Genomic DNA, 23,661 nt, shown 5'->3' with positions numbered 1-23,661 from the left:
CAATTAAGATAATGAAAATTGACAACAGAGTTGTTTTCAATGGTGCTCAAATGTTAAGATGATTAGAATCACCTGCAGGGTTTTAACAAACTACCAGACCTCAAATGCAGAAGTTCTTTTTTTTTTAATTTAAGTATAGTTGATTTGCAGTGTTGTGATTATTTCTGGTGTACAGCAAAGTGATTCCAAATATATATTTTTTTTTTCAGATTTTTTTCTATTGTAGGTTATTACAAGATACTGAATATAGTTCCCTGTGCTGTATAGTAGGACCTTGTTGTTTATCTAAATGCAGTTTCTGATTCAGTAGGTTTGGGTTGGGGTCTGAGGATTTATGGTTTAAAAAGTTTACAGGTGATGCTGATCTTGATGGTTTGAAAATTATGGTGTAACTCTGTTGTAGAGTTGCTAGCTCCAAAGTGAAGGCTGCTTGCTGGAGAGTAACGCTACTACGTGAGCCCCATGGCTTATTTCCGCTGGCAATACTCTTGCTTCCTAGCACCCAGAAGAGGATAGCATGACTTCCCCAGAGAGAGATTGAAAACTTAGTTAAGGGGTCAGATCTTTCTGCTATTTTGGACAAAGACAAACTGTGTACCTTTTGACTTACATATTTATATACTTAGATCCAATTAATAATTGGATTGATTTAATAATATTATTATACATTTATGAAATTAACTAATATACTTAGTAAGCTATTATCTATTAAATTATGATACATTTTACATGTTAATCAACATGGTCAGTGTAGTGAAACTGTTAGTTACCTACCCAACCCTTCATTCTTCCTAACATTAACACTGATTAAAAAAAATAAAAAGTTCCACTTCTTTCATGACCAAAGATGACCAAATTCTTAGTTTCAGGATTAGATCTTAAATTGTTTACATTTCTTTGGAACTAGTTATGTTAAAACTAGTTTCTTTAAACTAGTTATGTTAATTTCATTCTTCTTGCAAGTGATTGGTTTAAGAGTGAAGTATTTAACCCAAACAGTGAGAAGTTTCTTTCATTGTAAGAAAGAGGCACAACAATAGATGCTATTTTTCCCCTGGACTTGGTAGTTTGGTTATAAACCCTGAAATTACTGCAGCCCATCAGTACACAGCCCCTAACTCTGATCTTTAGGGTGTGATGCTCAGGAGGTTTTTATTTGTTTTCATTTTCTTTATCCTTTTTTTTTTCTAAATCACAGAGGTAAACAGAAGCATTCTTTGTTCCTCTTGAAGCTGTTAATGGAACAATGTCAGGAATTCAAGAAACCCTTTCTTTGATGTTACTCCTCATGTTAGTAACAAGAAATGATATTTACTAATGACAAAAGTCTAGAGGACTATTCAGAGATTTCTCTCCACCTATTTTACCAACTGAATTGTGAACTCTTTTAAAGATAAATACTTTTATATAGTGTCTGGTAAAGTTCTTGGCATAATAATTTCACAGTAAACTCTCATGCAAATGATATATGGACAAATAAATAAACATTTCTTCCTTAGCATCCTAAATAGATTTTTAAAGAAACGTTACTAGTTTATGTAAATTTACCATTGCTTTGTTTGCTGAATTATACCAAGATTTTATTCACAAGATTTATCATGAATATGTAGAAATTGCAGGATTATTTCTTGTTCTAGGCAGCTATGCTGTTATACTACATCTAATTTTTTTCCACTCTGACTTATCTGTAGAGCAAAATGACAATAGACATTACCTACTTCCTTCTTCCTTCTTTTTCTTATCAGATAAAATAACAAAGTAGAATAAATGACAAGAGAAACAATAGGATTGCCATAACCTCAGGTTATATTTTTCCAAAAAAAAAGAAAGTCCTCTAATGTGTCCTTTGGCGTGATATAACACTAACATTTAAAATGTCCTTTTCCTTTGCTTCGACATTCTATAGCCCATCAAAAAGTAAATTTGAGGTGATGTCATGTAATGTCTAGTGGATGATGGGGCTACAGAAACATTGCCATTGACTGACCTATCTCTAGCATCATAAGCAGTACCACTTACTTCTAGATGGCAGACAAGTTATATAATCAGCATGAGTTGTTTAAAATATAATTATAAAGAGATCATAACCGAAAATGGTTTGTTTCCCAAATGTCTGGATAGGTATTCACACTGTTTATCATCTTGTATCTAATTTTACTACATTAATCAGACATTTCTCAAATTTAAGTCTTAATTTATGAGATTGGGTGGTAAACAAAAAATACAAAGGAAAATCAGATATAAAATATTTCATAATATAATTCGCTTTATTTTAAATTGCCATGTGATTAAAAGTTATCCACCAGCTACAACTGAATATGTGTAAGGCAAATCATCCTATGTTTTAGACTTCTTATATTTTTAGAACATTTTTCCTAATTACTCATTTCTATAAATTCCATCAGTTGATTTTCTTTTTCCTGTTTAGAGAAGGCATGCAGAACAGTTTGCTTCCCATTTCCAGTAATGCTCCTCTACCCAGCCAGTAAGCTTGGAGTTCTTTCCCCCCTCCCAGCTCTATTGAGTTATGATTGACATATAGCATTGTGTAAATTTAAGGTGTACAATTTGATAATTTGGTACATGTATACATTGTGGAATGATTGCCACAGTAAGGTTAGTTAACACCTTTGTCACCATGTAAAACTACCATGTGTGTATGTGTGGTAAGAACTCTTAAGATCTACTCTCATAGCAACTTTCAAGTATATATAATTCAGTATCATTAACTGTACTCACCATGCTGTACATTAGATCTATAGAACTTACGCATCTTATAACTGAAAGTCTGTACCCTTTGACTACCTTCAGCCATTTCTCCCAACCCCCTATCCCTGACAACCAACAATCCACTCTTGGTTTCTATGAGTTTGTGATTTTTAGATTTCACATATGAGTGAGAGCATATAGTATTTGTAATAATGCCTTCAGATTTCATTCATGTTGTTACAAATGGCAGGATTTCCCCCCCTTTTTAATGGCTGAATAATATTCCTTTGTATCAATATATACATACCACATCTTCCTTATCCATTCATCTGTTGATGGACCCTTTGGTTGTTTCCATGTCTTGGCTGTTGTAAATAATGCTGCAATGAGCAAGGGGTACAGATATCTCTTTGATATAATGATTGAGTTTCCTTTACATATATACCCAGAAGTGGAACTGCTGAATCATATGGTAGTTTTATTTTTAATTTTTTGAGGAGCCTCCATACTGTTTCCTGTAGTGGCTGCACCAAGTGACGTTCCCACCAACAGTACACAAGGGCTCCCTTTTCTCCACGTTCTTGCCAATGCTTGTTACCTCTTGTCTTCAAACACATCATATTCAAAGCTTAATTAATGTCAACTCTTTCCACACCATTTCAGTGATTGGCACTAAAATCCATCCACTTTAACAGAGAAAATATTTATCATAATTGATCCCTCTCCCTCTCATATCGCACACTTCCTATTACACATCTATTTTCAAATTCTTGATATTTTTAAAACTTTTATTTATACAATCCACATTCCGTAAAATTCACCCATTTAACATGCACAAGTCAGTGTTTCTTAGAACACTCACAAGATTGTGCAGCCACCATCACAGTATAATTTTAGAAATTTTTGTCCCCTGGCAAAAGAAACACTTTACATATCAACTGTCGTATCACCCCCCATCTCCTCCACCCAGCCCTAGGCAACCACTAGTCTACTTTCTATCTTTTTTTGTTGTTTTTTTGGGGGGTGGGGGGGTTTGGTTTTTTTTTGCGGTACGCGGGCCTCTCACTGTTGTGGCCTCTCCCGTTGGGGAGCACAGGCTCCGGACGTGCAGGCTCAGCGGCCGTGGCTCACGGGTCCAGCCGCTCCGCGGCATGTGGGATCTTCCTGGACCAGGGCACGATCCCGTGTCCCCTGCATTGGCAGGCGGACTCTCAACCACTGTGCCACCAGGGAAGCCCTACTTTCTATCTTTATATTTTGTCTCTTCTGGATGTTTTATATAAATGGAATCATACAATATATGGTCTTTGTGATTTCATTTAGCGTAGTATTTTCAAAGTTTATCCATGTCAAAGTATGTTGCTTTACGCTTTTTTATTGCCAAAAATATTTCATTGCATGGTTATGCCACATTTTATTCATCCATTTATCAGTCTGTGGTCATTTCAACTGTTTCCACTTGTCTATTTATGAATAGCCAACTATGAACATTCATGTACAAGTTTTCACGTGGGATATATGTTTTTATTTCTCTTGATTGTATACCTAGGGGTGGAAATGCTGGATTATAAGGTAACTCTAGCTTCACATTTTGAGGGACTGCCAAACTGTTTTCTAAAGCAGCTGGATCATTTTACATTCCCATTAGAAGTTTATGAACATTTCTGTTTCCATAGCCTTGCTAACCCTTGAGATAGTCTATCTTTTTTATTCTAGCCATCCTAGTGAATGTGGAATAGTATCTCACTGTGGTTTTGATTTGCATTTCCCTGATGGTTAATGATGTGTATCTTTTCGTGTACTTACTGGCCATTTGTATATCTTTCTTGCAATAGGATCTGTGTTTAGATATTTTGCTCCTTTAAAAACTGAGTTATTTTATCATTTCGTTATTGAGTTGAAAGAGGATTTTTTAATATATGTATTCTGGGTGAAAGTCCACTATGAGGTTATATGATTTGCAAAGATTTCTTCCCAGTCTGTAGGTTGTCTTTTTACCTTCTTGATGGTATCATTTGTAGCACAAAAGTTTCTAATTTTGTTCGAGTCCAATTTATTAATTTTTTTATTGTTGTTTGTATTTTGGTGTCATGTCTAAGAAACCATTGCTAACGCGAGTCACAAATATTTACTACTACTATGTCTTCTAAGAGTTTCATAGATTTACTTCTTAGACTTATGTCTATGATCCATTTTGAGGTACTTTTTGTGTCTGATGTGACAGCTAGCGGTCCAATTTAATTCTTTTACTTGTAGATATCCAGTTCTTAGCACAATTTGTTCTTAGACTTAAGTCTATGATCCATTTTGAGGTACTTTTTGTGTCTGATGTGAGCTAGCAGTCCAATTTAATTCCTTTACTTGTAGATATCCAGTTCTTAGCACAATTTATTGAAAAGACTATTTTCCTTATCAAATCTTGGCACCATCAAAAATCAGCTGACCACAAATGGAAAGATTTATTTCTGGAATCTCAGTTCTATTCCTTTGATGTCTATGTCTGTCCTTACGCAAATACCACAATGTCCTGATTACTCTAATTTTATAGTAAGTTTTGGAATCAGGAACTGTGAATCCTCCAAATGTGTTATTTTTTTGTTTTTCAAGAATATTTTGGCTCTTCTGATCCCTTGCATTTCCATATAAATTTTAGAATCAGCTTGTCAATTTCCTAAAAATATTTCCTAAAAAATCCAGCTGACATTTTGACAGGAATTGCATTGACTCTGTAGATCAACTTAAGGAGTACTGTATCCTAACAGTAATAGCTCTACTGATCCATGAACTTGGGGTATCTTTCCATTTGTGTCTTAATTTCTTTCAACAGTGTTTATAGTTTTAACTGTACGAGTCTTACACTACTTTGTCAGTTTTTTATTTTTAATTAGTTTTTTATCTAATTATTTTATTCCTTTTGATGCTATTTTAAATATTATTTTTTAAATTTTATTTCTGGTATGTTCATGGCTAGTGTATAGAAATAGAGTTGCTTTTTGGGTATTGAAGACTTGCTTAATGCTTGAGATTTAAAATCCTAATTATTTCTTTATGTTTTTGTAGTCTCTCTCTAGTTCATTTTTGGCTCTTAACCATGCCCTTCTTTCTTACTTTCTGCGGAACCTATAGATTGTTTTTTTTCTCTTTCTACTAGATAACTACATAGTTACCTTTTTTTTTCTTTATGGTATATTAAACCTCTTCCCCTCAACTGGGAGTCCCATCTCAGTATTAGACTCTCATTTTTACTTCTGTCATCATTCTTAGTTCAACCTAGCCTCTTCCAACACATGTCAGCCACAATGATATCTTCCAAATGAATTTTGGTCATGTCATCCTCTACTTAAAATTCCTGACAACTTCTTACTATTCATATAATAAAGATCAACACTCTGTTGATATTCTAATGTCCTCCATGGCTTGTCCCTGCGTGCATCTCCATCACATTACACACGGAACACCACTCTTCTCTTTGCCCTTTGACCTCCTCTCACACTCGCCTGCTGTCAGTTCCTGGATCAGGCTATACTCCTTCCATCCACAGGCCCTGATAGATGGTGCCCTCCGCCATGCACGCTCTCCCCTTGCTAACACCGCACCATCCTCAGATCTTAGAGAAGCCTCCCATGACCTAGACCTTTGGCCGGTTTCCTTATTTTCAATTTGCACAATGCCACACTCCTTTTCTTCAAAACAATAACTCTTGTTTATAATTGAACACATAGGTTTTAGTACTTAATTAATGACTTCATCTTTCAAAAGACAATAACAGAATATAATGACAATGTCCGTTTTTGCTCCGTTGTATCTTTAGTGCCTGATACCTAGAAATGTTTCACTTAAAACTTTATTGACTAAATGAATCCTCATCATTTCTTGCAAGTAGTTGACACCTGGAGTACATTGTTCTATTGTGATTTTTGGAGTCATACATGTGAGTGGACACTGTTTAGCTTGTTAAAGCTTTAAAAGTGACAGCATTATTCTCTCTGATCAAAGGAATCTAATCAGGAATTTAAGGTTCGGGAACTTTCAGTTGTGACTACTGAATGTGTTCTGTCTTGCCTTGAGGAAGATACTTCATTATTTATGGCAGTTTTGCATTCAGAAATCTCTCTCTTCTTTAACAGACAGTCGCTAATGAGGATGGCACCTCCAAAAGAGCAAAGTCCTAAGGTTCTTAATAACTAGGTGTGGCTCTTTGAAAGTCATTTAAGCCCTTTGAAGCTCATGTCTCTAATCAGTGAAATAGCTGGCTCGTTGGTTGTAGGTGAAACAATGCATAAAAATTTTCGTTTCTTGCTCCTCTCTGTTTCCACTTGCCTCCCATCTCTCAGCTCATGGTTTTCAACCTGAGAGTACATGGTAAAATAATTCATAATCTTTTGAACCAGTGGTCTTCAAAATGGAATGCACACATACAAAGAATACTAAAGATAATCCACTGGTGTCCAAGAAGAAAATATTAGAACTTCAGTTTATAGTTATTTTTTTTAAAAATAAAGACACACACAAAGGCTTGTTATAGAAATAATACAGATCGACGCTGGTGGTCTCAGTTTCTCTTAAGTAAAATTTTAAATTATCTGATATATCGTTTCTACTATTTAATTTCAACAAAACTAACTTTCACACAATAGACGAGTTGCTTGGAAAGATTCCTGGGAAGAAACATCACATTGAAGATAACTGCCAGAGTTTTAATCTCAGCTTCTTGTCAGGCATATATTGGGTGGATCAGGAAAACAAAAGCACTCTAATTCAATCACACTATTGCATGCTACCTGAAATTTATTTTTTAAAATAATCACATATTAAAAAAATAAAATAATCACATTTTATTATGCCCTTCTTTGGTAAATAAGACATTTTTTCCCCATGGTGACTGAGAAAGAAACTCATGCCAAGTAGAGAGCATTTTGAAGATAGGTATTTGGAAATGTTTTGTTGCAAACATGTCACCCATAAAAACTCTCATTGCTCTTCACATAAAAAAGATCTAGAAACGACTTTCTAACCAGTTCATAAGAACAGCTGGCCCAAAGAACACAGAGATTTAACATAAAGCTAAATTTCAACAAAATCTTAGGCTAATTACAGATGGATTGAAAATGTGTCATGATTATTAATACAGCTGATGATATATGCCGACCATTTCTATTTAAGTGTTTTCAAGGTATTTTGTCTTGCTAAAATGTTAATGTCAGCGCTTAATCCCAATTACCAAAATACACTTTACATAGAAAGGAACTTTGGATGCTCCAACAAAAATATCGAAGCAGTTACATTTAGAAAGTTTTTGTACACTTAGCCAATAAATTATTTATTACAGTATTAATATTTGTCTCCTTTTTGAAGAATCATATTTTATGTGTATTTTTAATGTATGCAATACGTTAGCATATTAGTATGCAAATATAATTTTAAATAAATAGTTCTACATATCCTGAGGGTGCATGCTCAGTTAATTTTTTTTTCTTTTTCATGATTGGAATGAGTGTTCAGACAACTAGAAACAACCTCCAAAAAGTGATTGTTAATTATACAGCTCTGATAATGCAAATTTCACTTCTTCTTCCTTTTCTGCAATATTTTCTTTTTTTTTTTGGAATTTTATTTATTTATTTTTTTATACAGCAGGTTCTTGTTATCAATTTTATACATATTAGTGTATATATGTCAATCCCAATCTCACAATTCATCACACCCCCACCCCCACCACCCCCTTCCCCACTTGGTGTCCATACGTTTGTTCTCTACATCTGTGTCTCTATTTCTGCCTTGCAAACCAGTTCATCTGACCATTTTTCTAGATTCCACATATATGCGTTAATATACAATATTTGTTTCTCTCCTTCTGACTTACTTCACACTGTATGACAGTCTCTAGGTCCTCCCACATCTCTACAAATGACCCAATTTTGTTCCTTTTTATGGCTGAGTAATATTCCATTGTATATATGTACCACCTCTTCTTTATCCATTCGTCTGTTGATGGGCATTTAGGTTGCTTCCATGACCTGGCTATTGTAAATAGTGCTGCAGTGAACATTGTGGTACATGACTCTTTTTGGATTATGGTTTTTTTCAGGGTATATGCCCAGTAGCTGGGTCATATGGTAGTTTTAGTTTTAGTTTTTTAGGAAACCTCCATACAGGTTGTATCAATTTACATCCCCACCTATAGTACAAGAGGGTTCCCTTTTCTCCACACCCTCTCCAGCATTTGTAGATTTTCTGATGATGCCCTTTCTAACCGGTGTGAGGTGATACCTCATTGTAGTTTTGATTTGCATTACTCTAATACTTAGCTATGTTGAGGCACTTTTCATGTGCCCCTGGGCTATCTGTATGTCTTCTTTGGAGAAATGTCTACTTAGGTCTTCTGCCCATTTTTTAATTGTCTGTTTTTTTAATATTGAGCTGCATGAGCTGTTTATATATTTTGGAGATTAATCCTTTGTTCATTGATTCATTTGCAAATATTTTCTCCCATTCTGAGCATTGCCTTTTCATCCTGTTTATAGTTTCCTTTGCTGTGCAAAAGCTTTCAAATTTCATTTGGTCCCATTTGTTAATTTTTGTTTCCAGTATTCTAGGAGGTTGGTCAAAAAAGATCTTGCTGTGATTTATGTCAAAGAGTTTTCTTCCTATATTTTCCTCTAAGAGTTTGATAGTGTCTGGCCTTACATTTAGGTCTTTAATCCATTTTGAGTTTATTTTTGTGTATGGTGTTAGGGAGGGTTCTTCTAATTTCATTCTTTGATGTAGCTGTCCAGTTTTTCCAGCACCACTTACTGAAGAGAAAGTCTTTTCTCTATTGTATATCCTTGCCTGCTTTGTCATAGAGTAGTTGACCACAGGTGCGTGGGTTTATCTCTGGGCCTTCCATCCTGTTCCATTGATCTATATATTTCTGTTTTGTGCCAGTACCATACTATCTTGATTGCTGTAGCTTTGTAGTATAGTCTGAAGTCAGGGAGTCTGATTCCTCCAGCTCTGTTTATTCCCCTCAAGATTGCTTTGGCTCTTTGGGGTCTTTTGTGTCTCCATACAAATTTTTAGGTTTTTTGTTCTAGTTCTGTGATAAATGCCATTGGTAATTTAATAGGGATTGCATTGAATCTGTAGATTGCTTTGGGTAGTATAGTCATTTTCACATGTCTCTATTTTTCAATAAGTTAACTATAAATGGAAATTCTAATATTGATTCTTCCAATCCAAGAACATGGTATATCTCTCCATCTGTTTGTATACTATTTGCTTTCTTTCATCAGTGTCTTATAGTTTTCTGAGTACAGGTCTTTGACATCCTTAGGTAGGTTTATTCCTAGGTATTTTATTCTTTTTGTTTGATTGTTTCCTTAATTTTGTTTGATTGTTTCCTTAATTTCTCTTTCTGATCTTTTGTTGCTAGTGTATAGGATGCAAGAGAATTCTGTGCATTAGTTTTGTATCCTGCAACGTTACCAAATTCATTGATTAGCTCTAATAATTTTCTGGTGTCATCTTTAGGATTATCTATGTATAGTATCATGTCATTGCAAACAGTAACAGTTTTACTTCTTCTTTTCCAATTTGTATTCCTTTTATTTCTTTTCCTTCTCTGATTGCTGTGGCTAGGACTTCCAAAACTATGTTGAATAATAGTGGTGGGAGTGGATATCCTTGTCTTGTCCTTGATCTTAGAGGAAATGTTTTCAGTTTCTCACCATTGAGAATGATGTTTGCTGTGGGTTTGTCATATGTGGCCTTTTTATGTTGAGGTAGGTTCCCTCTATGCCTACTTTCTGGAGAGTGTTTATCATAAATGGGTGTTGAATTTTGTCAAAAGGTTTTTCTGCATCTATTGAGATGATCATATGGTTTTTATTCTTCAATTTGTTTATATGGTGTATCACATTGATTGCTTTGCATATATTGAAGAATCCTTCCATCCCTGGGATAAACCCCAGTCGATCGTGGTGTATGATCCTTTTAATGTGTTGTTGGATTCTGTTTGCTAGTATTTTGTTGAGGATTTTTGCATCTATATTGATCAGTGATATTGGTCTTTAATTTTCTTATTTTGTAGTATCTTTGTCTGGTTTTGGTATCAGGGTGATGGTGGCCTTGTAGAATGAGTTTGGGAGTGCTCCTTCCTCTGCAATTTTTTGGAAGAGTTTGAGAAGGATAGGTGTTAGCTCTTCTCTAAATGTTTGATAGAATTCGCCTGAGAAGCCATCTGGTCCTGGGCTTTTGTTTGTTGGAAGATTTTTAATCACAGTTTCACTTTCAGTGCTTGTGATTGGTCTGTTTATATTTTCTGTTTCTTCCTGGTTCAGTCTTGGTTATACCTTTCTGAACCTGGTTCAGAAAGGTTATACCTCTCTCAGAATTTGTCCATTTCTTCCAGGTTGTCCATTTTATTGGCATAGAGTTGCTTGTAGTAATCTCTCATGATTCTTTGTATTTTTGCAGTGTCAATTTTTACTTCTCCGTTTTCATTTCTAATTTTACTGATTTGAGTCCTCTGCCTCTTTTTCTTGATGAGTCTGGCTAAAGGTTTATCAATTTTGTTTATCTTGTCAAAGAACCAGCTTTTACTTTTATTGATCTTTGGTATTGTTTTCTTTGTTTCTATTTCATATATTTTTGCTCTGATCTTTATGATTTTTTTCCTTCTACTAACTTTGGGTTTTGTTTCTTCTTCTTTCTCTAGTTCCTTTAGGTGTAAGGTTAGATTGTTTATTTGAGATTTTTCTTGTTTCTTAAGGTAGGATTGTATTGGATAAACTTCCCTCTTAGAACTGCTTTTGCTGCATCCCATAAATTTTGGATCGTCGTGTTTTCATTGTCATTAGTCTCTAGGTATTTTTTGACTTCCTCTTTGATTTCTTCAGTGATCTCTTGGTTATTTAGGAACGTATTGTTTAGCCTCCATGTGTTTGTGTTTTTACCTTTTTTTCCCTGTAACTGATTTCTAATCTCATAGCGTTGTGGTCAGAAAACATGCTTGATATGATTTCAATTTTCTTAAATTTACTGAGGCTTGATTTGTGACTCAAGATATGATCTATCCTGGAGAATTATCTGTGTGCACTTGAGAAGAAAGTGTAATCTGCTGTTTTTGGATGGAATGTCCTGTAAATATCAATTAAATCTATCTGGTCTATTGTGTCATTTAAAGCTTGTGTTTCCTTATGAATCTTCTGTCTGGATGATCTGTCCATTGGTCTAACTGAGGTGTTAAATTCCCCCACTATTATTATGTTACTGTCGATTTCCTCTTTTATAGCTGTTAGCAGTTGCCTTATGTATTGAGGTGCTCCTAGGTTGGGTGCGTATATATTTATAATTGTTACATCTTCTTCTTGGGTTGATCCCTTGATCATTATGTAGTTCCTTCCTTGTCTTTTGTAACATTCTTTATTTTAAAGTCTATTTTATCTGATATGAGTATTGCTACTCCAGCTTTCTTTTGATTTCAATTTGCATGGAATACCTTTTTCCATCCCCTCACTGTATATGTCTGTATGTGTCCCTAGGTCTGAAGTGGGTCTCTTGTAGACAGCATATATGTGGGTCTTGTTTTTGTATCCATTCAGTGAACCTGTGTCTTTGGCTGGAGCATTTAATCCATTCGCATTTAAGGTAATTATCGATATGTATGTTCCTATTACCATTTTCTTAATTGTTATGGGTTTGTTTTTGTAGGTCCTTTTGTTCTCTTTTGTTTCCCACTTAGAGAAGTTCCTTTAGCATTTGTTGTAGAGCTGGTTTGGTGGTGCTGAATTCTCTTAGCTTTTGCTTGTGTGTAAAACTTTTGATTTCTCCATTGAATCTGAATGAGATCCTTGCCAGGTAGAATAATCTCAGTTGTAGGTTCTTCCATTTCATCACTTTAAATATATCATGCCATCCCTCTCTGGCTTGTAGAGTTTCTGCTGAGAAGTCAACTGTTAACCTTATGGGAGTTCCCTTGTATGTTATTTGTCGTTTTTCCCTTGTTGCTTTTAATAATTTTTCTTTGTCTTCAATTTTTGTCAGTTTGATTACTATGTGTCTTGGAATGTTTCTCCTTGGGTTTATCCTGTCTGAGACTCTCTGTGCTTCCGGACTTGGATGGCTATTCCCTTTCCCATGTTAGGGAAGTTTTTGACTATAATCTCTTCAAATATTTTCTCAGGTCCTTTCTCTCTGTCTTCTCCTTCTGGGACCCTATAATGCACATGTTGGTATGTTGTTGTCCCAGAGGTCTCTTAGTCCATCTTCATTTCTTTTCATTCTTTTTTCTTTATTCTGTTCCACAGCAGTGAATTCCACCATTCTGTCTTCCAGGTCACATATCCGATGTTTTGTCTCAGTTATTCTGCTATTGATTCCTTCTAGTGTATTTTTTATTTCAGTTATTGTATTGTTCATCACTATTTGTTTGTTCTTTAATTCTAGGTGTTGGTTCTTTAATTCTTCTAGGTCTTTGTTAAACATTTCTTGAATCTTCTTGATCTTTGCCTCCATTCTTTTTCCGAGGTCCAGGATCATCTTCACTATCATTATTCTGAATTCATTTTTTGGAAGGTTGCTTATCTCCACTTCATTTAGTTTTTTTTCTGGAGTATTATCTTGTTCCTTCATCTGATAAATAGTCCTCTGTCTTTTTATTTTGTCTATCTTTCTGTGAATGTGGTTTTTGTTCCACAGGCTGCAGGACTGTAGTTCTTGCTTGTGCTGTCTGCCCTCTGTGGATGAGGCTATCTAAGAGGCTTGTGCAAGCTTCCTGATGGGAGGGACTGGTGGTGGGTAGAGCTGGGTGTTGCTCTGGTGGGCAAAGTTCAGTAAAACTTTAATCCGATTGACTGCTGATGGGTGGGGCTGAGTTCCTTCCATGTTGGTTGTTTGGCATGAGGCGACCCAGCACCGGAGCCTACAGGCTCTTTGGTGGGGCTAATGGCGGACACTGGGAGGGCTCACACCAAGGAGTACTTCCCAGAACTTCTGCTGCCAGTGTCCTCGTCCCTGCAGTGAGCCACAGCCACCCGTGCCTCTGCAGGAGACCCTCCAACACTAGCAAGTAGGTCTGGTTCAGTCTCCTATGGGGTCACTGCTCCTTCCCCTTGGTCCTGATGTGCACACTACTTTGTGTGTGCCCTCCAAGAGTGGAGTCTCTGTTTCCCCCAGTCCTGTCTATGTCCTACAGTCAAATCTCGCTAGCCTTCAAAGTCTGATTTTCTTGGAATTCCTCCTCCTGTTGCTGGACCCCCAGGCTGGGAAGCCTGACATGGGGCTCAGGACCTTCACTCCAGTGGGTGGACTTCTGTGGTATAAGTGTTCTCCAGTCTGTGAGTCACCCACCCGGCAGTTATGGGATTTGATTTTATTGTGATTATGCCCCTCCTACCATCTCACTGTGGCTTCTCCTTTGTCTTTGGATGTGGGGTATCTTTTTTGGTGAGTTCCAGTGTCTTCCTGTCAATGATTGTTTAGCAGTTGGTTGTGACTTTGGTGCTCTCTCAAGAGGGAGTGTGTACACGTGTGAACCAATCTCTCTGCAATATTTTCTGTAACTGATCAACCTTTAGCCTCTGGTTTTATTCTCCTCTATTTAAAAATCATAGTTTCTTTCCTTTTGACTTCCTTATTAGATGATTCCTTCCATCCTTTTTTGGGAACACCTCATTATCACTTAAGTTTGAAAATTGTTTTTATGCTCTTTCATCTTCTTCTCTAGTTGGAGACCAGCTCATAGTCAGGGAGAACATAATTGGCAAATCCCTCAGGCAATGAGACAAACATAGTACATACCTGCAGGACACTGGAACAGGTCCCCTGGTATTCATTACCCCCGGAGGAAATAGTTGAACCATTTTCACTTCTTCACCTTCCCTGAAGGCTGCTCTTAAACTTCTCCAGTTGACCTTCTCCCCCTCATCAGGTAATCTAAGCATTAGTAAATAACAGTAATTCACACACAAATGTATCAGACTGAATCCCCTTAGATCACAGCAGCAAATACTCCGAGATACTAGGGATATGTCAAAATCTCTCATTCTCTGCTCTCCCTTATTTTGACAGGTGTTTTCGAAGTATGACTCCTAAGATATTTGTATTTTTTAAAATAAGCATTGCAAACAGATATTACTGAGAAAAGTTTGATCTTTACATTTTGCTGTTTTATTTATGGTTTAAAGTGTTTATATAGAAGAAGTATGAACTAAGACAAAGCTAAGGAATTAAAAGTGAGTTTGGGGTTAGCAGATGCAAACTATTATATAGAGAATGGATAAACAACAAGGTCCTACTGTATAACACAGGGAATTATATTCAATATCCTTTTATAAACCATAATGGAAAAGAATATGAAAAAGCGTATATATATAACTGAATTGCTTTGCTGAACAGCAGAATTTAACACAACGTTGTAAATCAACTATACTTCAATAAAATAAATTTTTAAATAGGTGAGTTTAATGCCTTTACACACACATACACCCCTCTAACTGGAATAATCTTTAAAAAGATAAAAAGATATAGTAGGGAAGAAAGAAATGCCTCCTTTGTCTTTTTATCCTCTCAGGGTGAAAACTATTCAGCAGAAATGAAAAACAGAGGTCCAAGTCATTGGAGGATAGCTTCTGCCTATAAACCCAGGACATATACATGAGGTTGCCAGCGTTACTCGGGGACGATCACTGAAAGGGCTGGGACTCCACCAGGGAAAGGCTCCAGTATGACATAAAGGAGCCGACATCAGGAACAGAAAAACATGGTCAAAGTTCTGGGAGATAAAAAAAGGGGGCTCAGTTGCAAAGACAATTTGATTAATTATGCTGAATATCTTTCTTCTCTCAGGCTGCCTTTTAGAGGTTTTACCACGTACGCTATCCCAGCAGGTAGCTAGGTCTTTGACATATCTTCTATCTGTTGAAAACCTGGTTGAAAATAAAAATTCAGGCAATCATTTGGCTTCTTTATTCTCATGGTGCCAAAATCAGTTTTGTTATTTTTTTTTAAAATCCATGTTGTAATGGAACATTTTTGTATTATGTGTATGTGACTGATGGTTATCATGTTCATGTGGTTTTCTATTAGCATATTTCTACAACCATTTACTGCAAAATGTATTTCCCTGTAGAATACCCTAAAGTCTTGAAAATTCAAAAAAAAAAAAATGATGCTCCATTCACCTTGTAAGTCATCAGATAATGGCCACTGCCAGAGGTAAGATTTTTTTTCCAGAGGTCAGATTTTGAGACAGAAAGACCAAAGTTCTGATCTCATTAAACAATCTCCCTCTTCCTATCTTTTCCATCCAGCTACTAACTTTAAAAATATGTCTAGGTTGTTGGCAGTTTATTATATCCAGAAGGAAACTTGACTTACTTTTTAAGAGGTGAAAAAATCTGAAAGTGCAGAAAATTTAAAATAGCACTTACCTTTAAGATAAATGAAATATATTCAAATTTAAAACATGGTTACCCTTTTGATTAGTAACTTACAGTCTATACAACATGTGGTACTGCTTAGAGAAAAGGTGCCACGTAAAAAACAACTAGAGTTATGAGGAAGTGCAGTATGAAAATTGTAACTTAGTTTTAAATGTCTTTTAATGCCAGTTTAACCATTTGAGGAAAAAGATCTGATATTTTCCTATAACGTTTTCCAAATCAACTAGAAATGATATTTTTTTCCTTACTAGTACTGCTCAGAATTTAAATAAAATTAGTTCAAATCAATGCACCGCTCCACATAAAAACAGGAGAGTAAACTAGAACTTTATTTTCTCACCATAATCTCTTATGTCATCAAATTAAATAAATGCAAATATAAAATTATTTCCTAATCAGTTATGTGTTAAGTGTTTAAAACAAAGGACCATACCTAGCACTTCTCCATTATTCATGGACAAGAAAGGCAAGTTAGAGGGGAAGTAGGGATGCATTTAGATATGTGCCTGTTTCTTTCCTTTACTATTCTAGCCTAAAAAAATTGTCCCAAGGAATCATTTTCCTTTAAAGAACTGTCTCAGATTAAATGAGAAAAGGAAAGAACTCAGCTGAGGTATGGAGGATTTGGGGGGAGAATAACTAGGTCCCAAACAAACCACAGCTCAGTTGATACAGAAATAAATTTTAGGAACGATCACAAGTGCAAACTCCAGGACTGTCAAGAGAGAGAAAGCATAGCACCATGTTTAGAAGTCCAGGCAGCCACATACGGACCAGCCTAGAATCCCCACCTGTTGCGTTTATTGATCAACTAAGCATTTCTTGAATAAATATGGGCACATACATTCATAATGTGATGTAGGTGTTCTAAGTGTTAAGGGAGTCTTGATGAGGCAGAGGGATATAAAAGAAACACTGATTCCCCTGAGTTATGGAGTTGCTTGTGTTAGCACAAGCTTTTCACTGGTCACTGTTCTCAGCCGAGTGATAGATAAAGCTTCTCTGGTATTTCCAAAGAAGGTGTAGTTGTCTCGAGAACAAAATTCTCCTGCTTAATAAATATAATTGGTCTCAGTTTGGATTATAAAATATAATGCATTCTTTTCTGCTTAAGAAAATATGTATGATTCCAATTTGAACCAGTTATTCAAGGTTTTATTCTTTAGGGGAAAAAAAGTGGCTACTTTAACAATTCAGGTAAATAGCATTTGAGTTCAAGTTGGTATAAGTTCTGCAGAGAGTGTCTAACAACTGGAAACTACTGTTATTATTGAAAGTTGGGGAATGCCTGAGAAAAATCTAAGAGGCTTAGTGGGAATCTATTAAGAAGATAATGTCAGCGAAGGGCTTTAAATGTGAAGAGGTGCAGTGGAGCCTGCTGGAAACCAGTTTCCCCCGTGGAAGCTCTTGTCCACAGTGGGCATCTCTTGCTCATGTAATATTTTCTAATCACAACGTTCCATAAACAGTATTAGGAATGTGTGTGCCTCTTAGCAAGATAATATGGGATTTATATCCATCCTTTAGCTATGAGACTTGTTGCCTTTTACGAGGAAGTTGTCTCTAACTCGTGAATATGGCTAGGGGCTCAAATCATTCAACTTCTGCCGAGTTCCTTTAGTTTTTCCCTTTACATCTAATTTATTTTCCTATAGGATCATTCTGCTTTCTAGTTCTGGTTCTGGATGCTATTTAGAATTTGTTTAAACTGACCTTTACCTTTCATTTTGATTTCCCTATGGAAAAATAACATCAAGTGATCCGTATTTTGTATGTAACCGTAGTATTTTTGGAATATAGGTAAAGATTCATCTTTATGTCAAGTCACCAGATTGGATGGCATACTTGATAAAATGTAAATAAAGAAAGCAGCCATATGTAATTCAAGGTGGGTGGGAAAGCAGGTGAAGAGGTTAGTAATGAAGATCAACAGGTACTCTTGGGCCAAATAAAACCCCAGTACAGGTATCTTATATGTTGGGTGCTGATTTTTAGGTTTTGGTATAGTTTAAGAGATTTTTTTTTTTTTTTTTTTTTTTTGGCTGTACGCGGGCCTCTCACTGTTGTGGCCTCTCCCGTTGCGGAGCATAGGCTCCGGACGCACAGGCTCAGCGGCCATGGCTCACGGGCCCAGCCGCTCCGTGGCATGTGGGATCTTCCCGGACCGGGGCATGAACCCGTGTCCCCTGCATCGGCAGGCAGACTCTCAACCACTAGCACCACCAGGGAAGCCCTTTAAGAGATTTTTAAAAGGATGATAACTTTGCCAGCACTCTACAAGCTGGCTTATTTATAGATGAGACTAGAAACTGGACAGCTAAGTTAAGCACAGTGTGGTGTTTATGAGGGCAAGAACTGAGGCAAGCAGGAGTGGAGAGCAGAGGCCAGATTCTAGAGATATTTAGGAGATGCCATGTAGAGTGCTTGGTGGTATTTGGATTTGAGAAATGAGAAGGTGTGATAGATGACGCTACATTATTTTAACATGCCATCAGGTATTTATAGTTATAAATGCTAAGTTAAAATGTGGGACGTTTTTACAGCAAGCCAAGTTCCAAACTAAAATTTAAAAATCGTGAGCCAGTTGAAAATGTGTGTGCACGTGGGCAAAGGCAGACCCTGAGCTAAGAAAAGAGAAAAATGTTGTATGGATGTTATGGATGATCTCTTTAATAATTCCTTTAGTGCACTCTCACGTTGGTTTAAAAAATAATAATAGCTGCCAGTTGTTAAACACATCCTGCTGAACTTAACCACTTGAACTCAAATACTAGTTTATCTACTTGAATTGTAAACATAACCAAGTAAAGTAAATGAAAAAAGGAAATTGACAAATAGAGATAAAACATGCTAATGATTTTGTTAAAAACTTGAGCCCAAAGACCTTGCTTTGTATCTTTGACAGCTCTTTATTAAGATACATGTTATTTTATGTGCAGTGGTATTAATTGTGTCATTTTTATTTGAGCGTCTTCGTGTCATCTTGGACCAGAAAATTAAACCTTCAGGACTATGGCATCTCTATCTGTAAAACGGAGGTAGGGAGTTATATATCTCAATGTCTTGGAAAGGCTTAAATGAGATAATATGCACAAACTAGCATGTAAATTCCCTGGAAAAGATCGATTGCCCAACCTAGTTTAGTAGTATTTTCCCTGACCTTTAAGGTAAACGTACGTGAGTAAAGAGATATTTGTAGAGCATGGCCTTACAGATAATACATAGATCCATACAGCTTCATATTTGTTCTGGGAATTTACAAAGAAAGCCTCTCTTTGACTTATGACAGAGACGGGAAGGGTCCAGCTATCAAGCCAGATTACTTGGTTGATATTTATTTGAAATCAGTGCTGGAGTATATTCTGATTCCCCCATTCTGGGAAACGTTCCCTTCGTAGGAATCTCCCTTTCACTTTTGTGAATCTCTGTCATAAAACTTATCAGTGTATAGGAACTGAGATATGATTCGTGCAGTGGCTGTGTTTCTCAGGCACAGACTAAAGGATGCAGGAAACATTATGGACTTTGTAAAGCTGATTTCTTGCCGTGAGTTGCCCTGGATCTTTCAGACAGAAGGTGAGGGTGTTTCACCTCCTATGGTCATTGATCATTTGCCCCCATAGGTTACCCGTCAGATATCTGTTGGCAGGTAGCACTTGCCATTTAAGCTAGGAGGCACTCTGCTCCTTGAGGGCCTGGAGTTTTGGTCAGGATGCCTGTGGAGTCACTACCCATGGCGCATCCATTTCATAGCGGGCTCTTTCTGCTTCTCTGGCATATACTGCCTGGAGATAAAGTTTTCATCTTCCTACTTTCAAGACCTCCAGCCTTGTCTGTCTTTCTCCAGTCTGATGGGAGTGGAAGTGATGGGAGTGGAGGAGGCGGGGCACGTGTGTGTGCGGCGTGTGTGACTGGAAAGAAAGAAGCATACTTCCTCCTGCTTCCGGCCAAGATGATCTCTTTTTGTAGCCCTGACACATTTCCCTTTTATAGCAGCGAGCGCTGAGAGAAGAAAAGAACCATGAACCAAACAGGCTCATATCTCAGAATTCCACCAAGAGATTTGCCTGCTGTGCCTGCAACTATCTTTGAGAGCAGGATGTATATATATATATATTTTTAATCATATTTCACTTCCAGCCTTAGTGCAGTATCTAGAACATAGTGTTGCTGAATAAATATGGTACTTGTCAAAAGATAAAGTGAAGTCCACCATTAAAAAAAATCTTGTAAAGAGGGTCACTCTTATTTAAGTCCTTAGAAATCTCTCATACTACATTTTTTTTTTTTTTTTTCTGGTACGCGGGCCTCTCACTGCTGTGGCCTCTCCTGTTGCAGAGCACAGACTCCAGATGCGCAGGCTCAGCGGCCATGGCTCACGGGCCCAGCCGCTCCGCGGCATGTGGGATCTTCCCGGACCGGGGCATGAACCCGTGTCCCCTGCATCGGCAGGCGGACTCAACCACTGCGCCACCAGGGAAGCCCCTACATTTTTTTAAACTTAGATTTTTTTAATTAATTTTTATTGGCATATAGTTGCTTTACAATGTTGTGTTAGTTTCTGCTGTACAGCAAAGTGAATCAGCTATATGTATACATATATTCCCTCTTTTTTGGATTTCCTTCCCATTTAGGTCACCACAGAGCATTGAGTAGAGTTCCCTGTACTTTACAGTAGGTTCTCATTAGTTATCTGTTTTATGCATAGTATCAATAGTGTATATGTGTCAATCCCATTCTCCCAGTTCATCCCACCCACCCCCCCTTTCCCCCTTGGTATCCATACAGTTGTTCTCTATGTCTGTGTCTCTATTTCTGCTTTGCAAATAAGACCATCTATACCAGTTTTCTAGATTCCATGTATATGCATTAATATATGATACTGTTTTTCTCTTTCTGACTTACTTCACTCTGTATGACAGACTCAAGGTCCATCAATATCTCTGCAAATGACCCAATTTCATTCCTTTTTATGGCTGAGTAATATTCCATTGTATATATGTACCACATCTTCTTTATCCGTTCCTCTGTTGATGGACACTTGCATTGCTTCCATGTCCTGGCTATTGTAAATAATGCTGCAGTGAACATTGGGGTGCATGTGTCTTTGTGAATTATGGTTTTCTCTGAGTATATGCCCAGTAGTGGGATTGCTGGGTCATATAACAGTTATATTTTTAGTTTTTTAAGGAACCTCCATACTGTTTTCCATAGTGACTGTATCAATTTACATTCCCACCAACAGTGTAAGAGGGTTCCCTTTTCTCCACACCTTCTCCAGCATTTATTGTGTGTAGATTTTTTTGATGATGGCCAATCTGACCCGTGTGAGGTGATACCTCATTGTAGTTTTGATTTGCATTTCTCTAATAATTAGTGATGTTGAGCATCTTTTCATGTGTTTGTTGGCCATCTATATGTCTTCTTCGGAGAAATGTCTGTTTAGGTCTTCTGCCCATTTTTGGATTGGGTTGTTTGCTTTTTTGATATTGAGCTGCATGAGCTGTTTATATATTTCGGAGATTAATCCTTTGTCAGTTGCTTCATTACATTTTTTTTGAAATAAGACATTCTATTTATAAAAAAAGTTATTAGTATGAAACTGTTCCAGTCAATGCTAGCTTTGGATACATAGAGAGATTATCTGACAGAAAAACTAGAAAAGGAGGCAAATAAATTTAACAGAAATTTTATATCCAGGTGTATGATTTCACGATTGCAAATGTAAAATGTCCTTGTGATGTAACTATTTAAAGGCCATTGAAAAACAATTTCATTTGTTAGATTTTGGAGCTCACAACTATAGAAAAACAGGGCAAATTTTAAAAACCTAGTGTTATAGGGCTTCCCTGGTGGCACAGTGGTTGAGAGTCCGCCTGCCGATGCAGGGGACACGGGTTCGTGCCCCGGTCCGGGAAGATCCCACATGCTGTGGAGCGGCTCGGCCCGTGAGCCATGGCCGCTGAGCCTGCACATCCGGAGCCTATGCTCCGCAACGGGAGAGGCCACAACAGTGAGAGGCCCGCGTACCGCAAAAAAACAAAAAAAACCCGTAGTGTTATAAAAGTTGGTAGCTGTGCTTGCGATAAAATTTTCAGTGAGCATTATACATGGTATATTAATCAGTTAGTGTTGGGATAATTAATGATGCATAAAAATAAATAGCTCAATGGCAGCTGTCACCAAGTGTTTATTCTCCTTCCCATGTCTGTGGGGGGGCTAGGGTGGATCTGCTTCAGACTTCATCTTGAGTTCAGATCTGCTCAGTTTGTCTACGCCTTCTCCTTGGACCAGCAGCCATTGGAGGAGAAATCCACAGCACAAGCCAGATCCTGCAGGTTACAAGCTTTCCTCACTTCAGGCCCAGCAACACTCCACTGATGGACATAAATCACATACGGAGCCTAGAGCAATGGAGTGATGGAATGTTATTCTCCCGTGGAGCCTGGGAGCCATGATACCAGGAGACAGAGGGAGAGGAAAGGAACAATTATAAGCAGATAACATGAATTCAAAGAGGTTTTGTCTACAACACTTTAGGTGGAGGATAATATGACCCTGATGTCAAAGAAACGTGAATTTTAATAAAATTATGTCATAATCAATGAGTGAGAATAATTTTATTTCAAAATCAACATATTGTATAATACACTATGTACATTTTTCGTGGAAATATGTAAAATATTTTTAAAGTCCAGAAATTAGTATACAAAGCGTTTGACCATTTTCTCAACATATTTAATTAAACTGCTATGATAGTAAACCTCCAAAATTTAGCAGATTGTATGAAATTTACCTAATTTTCATGTAACAGTCCAGAGCGGTTGTCCCAAGTCAACAGAAATACTATTTCACACACTTATTCAGGAACCTGGGCTAGTGGTATAGATCTGTCACCTTCCAGGTCATTGTGGTTTTCCCCATCAAAGTTAGGTAGAAGATTCGGGAATGGTGCATCTCACTTGTACTTATGTTCCATGGAAACATCTGATAGCCAAGGGAGCTGGGCAACAGAGTCTAGCTATGTACCCAGGAGGAAGGGAAGTGCAGATGTCAGGGACCAGTTTAGCAGCCTCTGCAAAAGCCGACACAAGTCAATACATTCAAGTTAGTTAAAAAAAAAAAAAAGGCTCTTCTAGCTGAGATTTGATAGAATAGCATTTTAGCATGCATTGCCTTATATTTGTCTATACATAGTATTTGTTAAATATTGAATAAAATACAATGATATTAAAGAAAAAACACTATCGATTAATTTCTTTGACATCAACACCTAAATTGTGACAGAGGGAAATAAAAAAATAACAAGTTCAGGTTCAGTAAGAAAATTTGTAGTTTTTACTTACAAAGCATATTGCCTTGAGTATGATCCATGATAATGTATGTTTGTTGACTGGATTAGATTTTAGTAATAAGGACACAGTGGAATACATATTTCATTATATATTTTTGAACGAAAAAAGTTTGACTTGATGGAATTACAAACTATAGACTGCTATGACTGAAAGTATTTTAGCACGAAAAGAAT

General features: G+C 36.8%; 1 long non-coding RNA gene across 2 annotated transcripts in view; it reads left to right on the top strand.

The window, feature by feature from the left end:
- The window catches only part of LOC116743598, a 28,656-nt gene extending 7,026 nt beyond the window's left edge, over window positions 1-21,630 (top strand). Inside the window, exons 2-4 of one of the 2 annotated variants that reach the window (XR_004346819.1) lie at window positions 2,203-2,207; window positions 8,973-9,086; window positions 21,580-21,630. This is a non-coding gene — a long non-coding RNA (uncharacterized LOC116743598). Of the gene's footprint in view, window positions 1-2,202; window positions 2,208-8,972; window positions 9,157-21,579 lie in introns of those variants that run through there. The other variant, XR_004346818.1, reaches the window with a different exon arrangement.
- Window positions 21,631-23,661: the final 2,031 nt, after the last annotated feature.

This window comes from Phocoena sinus, chromosome 1, assembly GCF_008692025.1.
Source record: "Phocoena sinus isolate mPhoSin1 chromosome 1, mPhoSin1.pri, whole genome shotgun sequence".
In the NCBI taxonomy this organism is placed as follows: domain Eukaryota; kingdom Metazoa; phylum Chordata; class Mammalia; order Artiodactyla; family Phocoenidae; genus Phocoena; species Phocoena sinus.
This window is presented reverse-complemented; position numbering and strand designations above follow the sequence as displayed.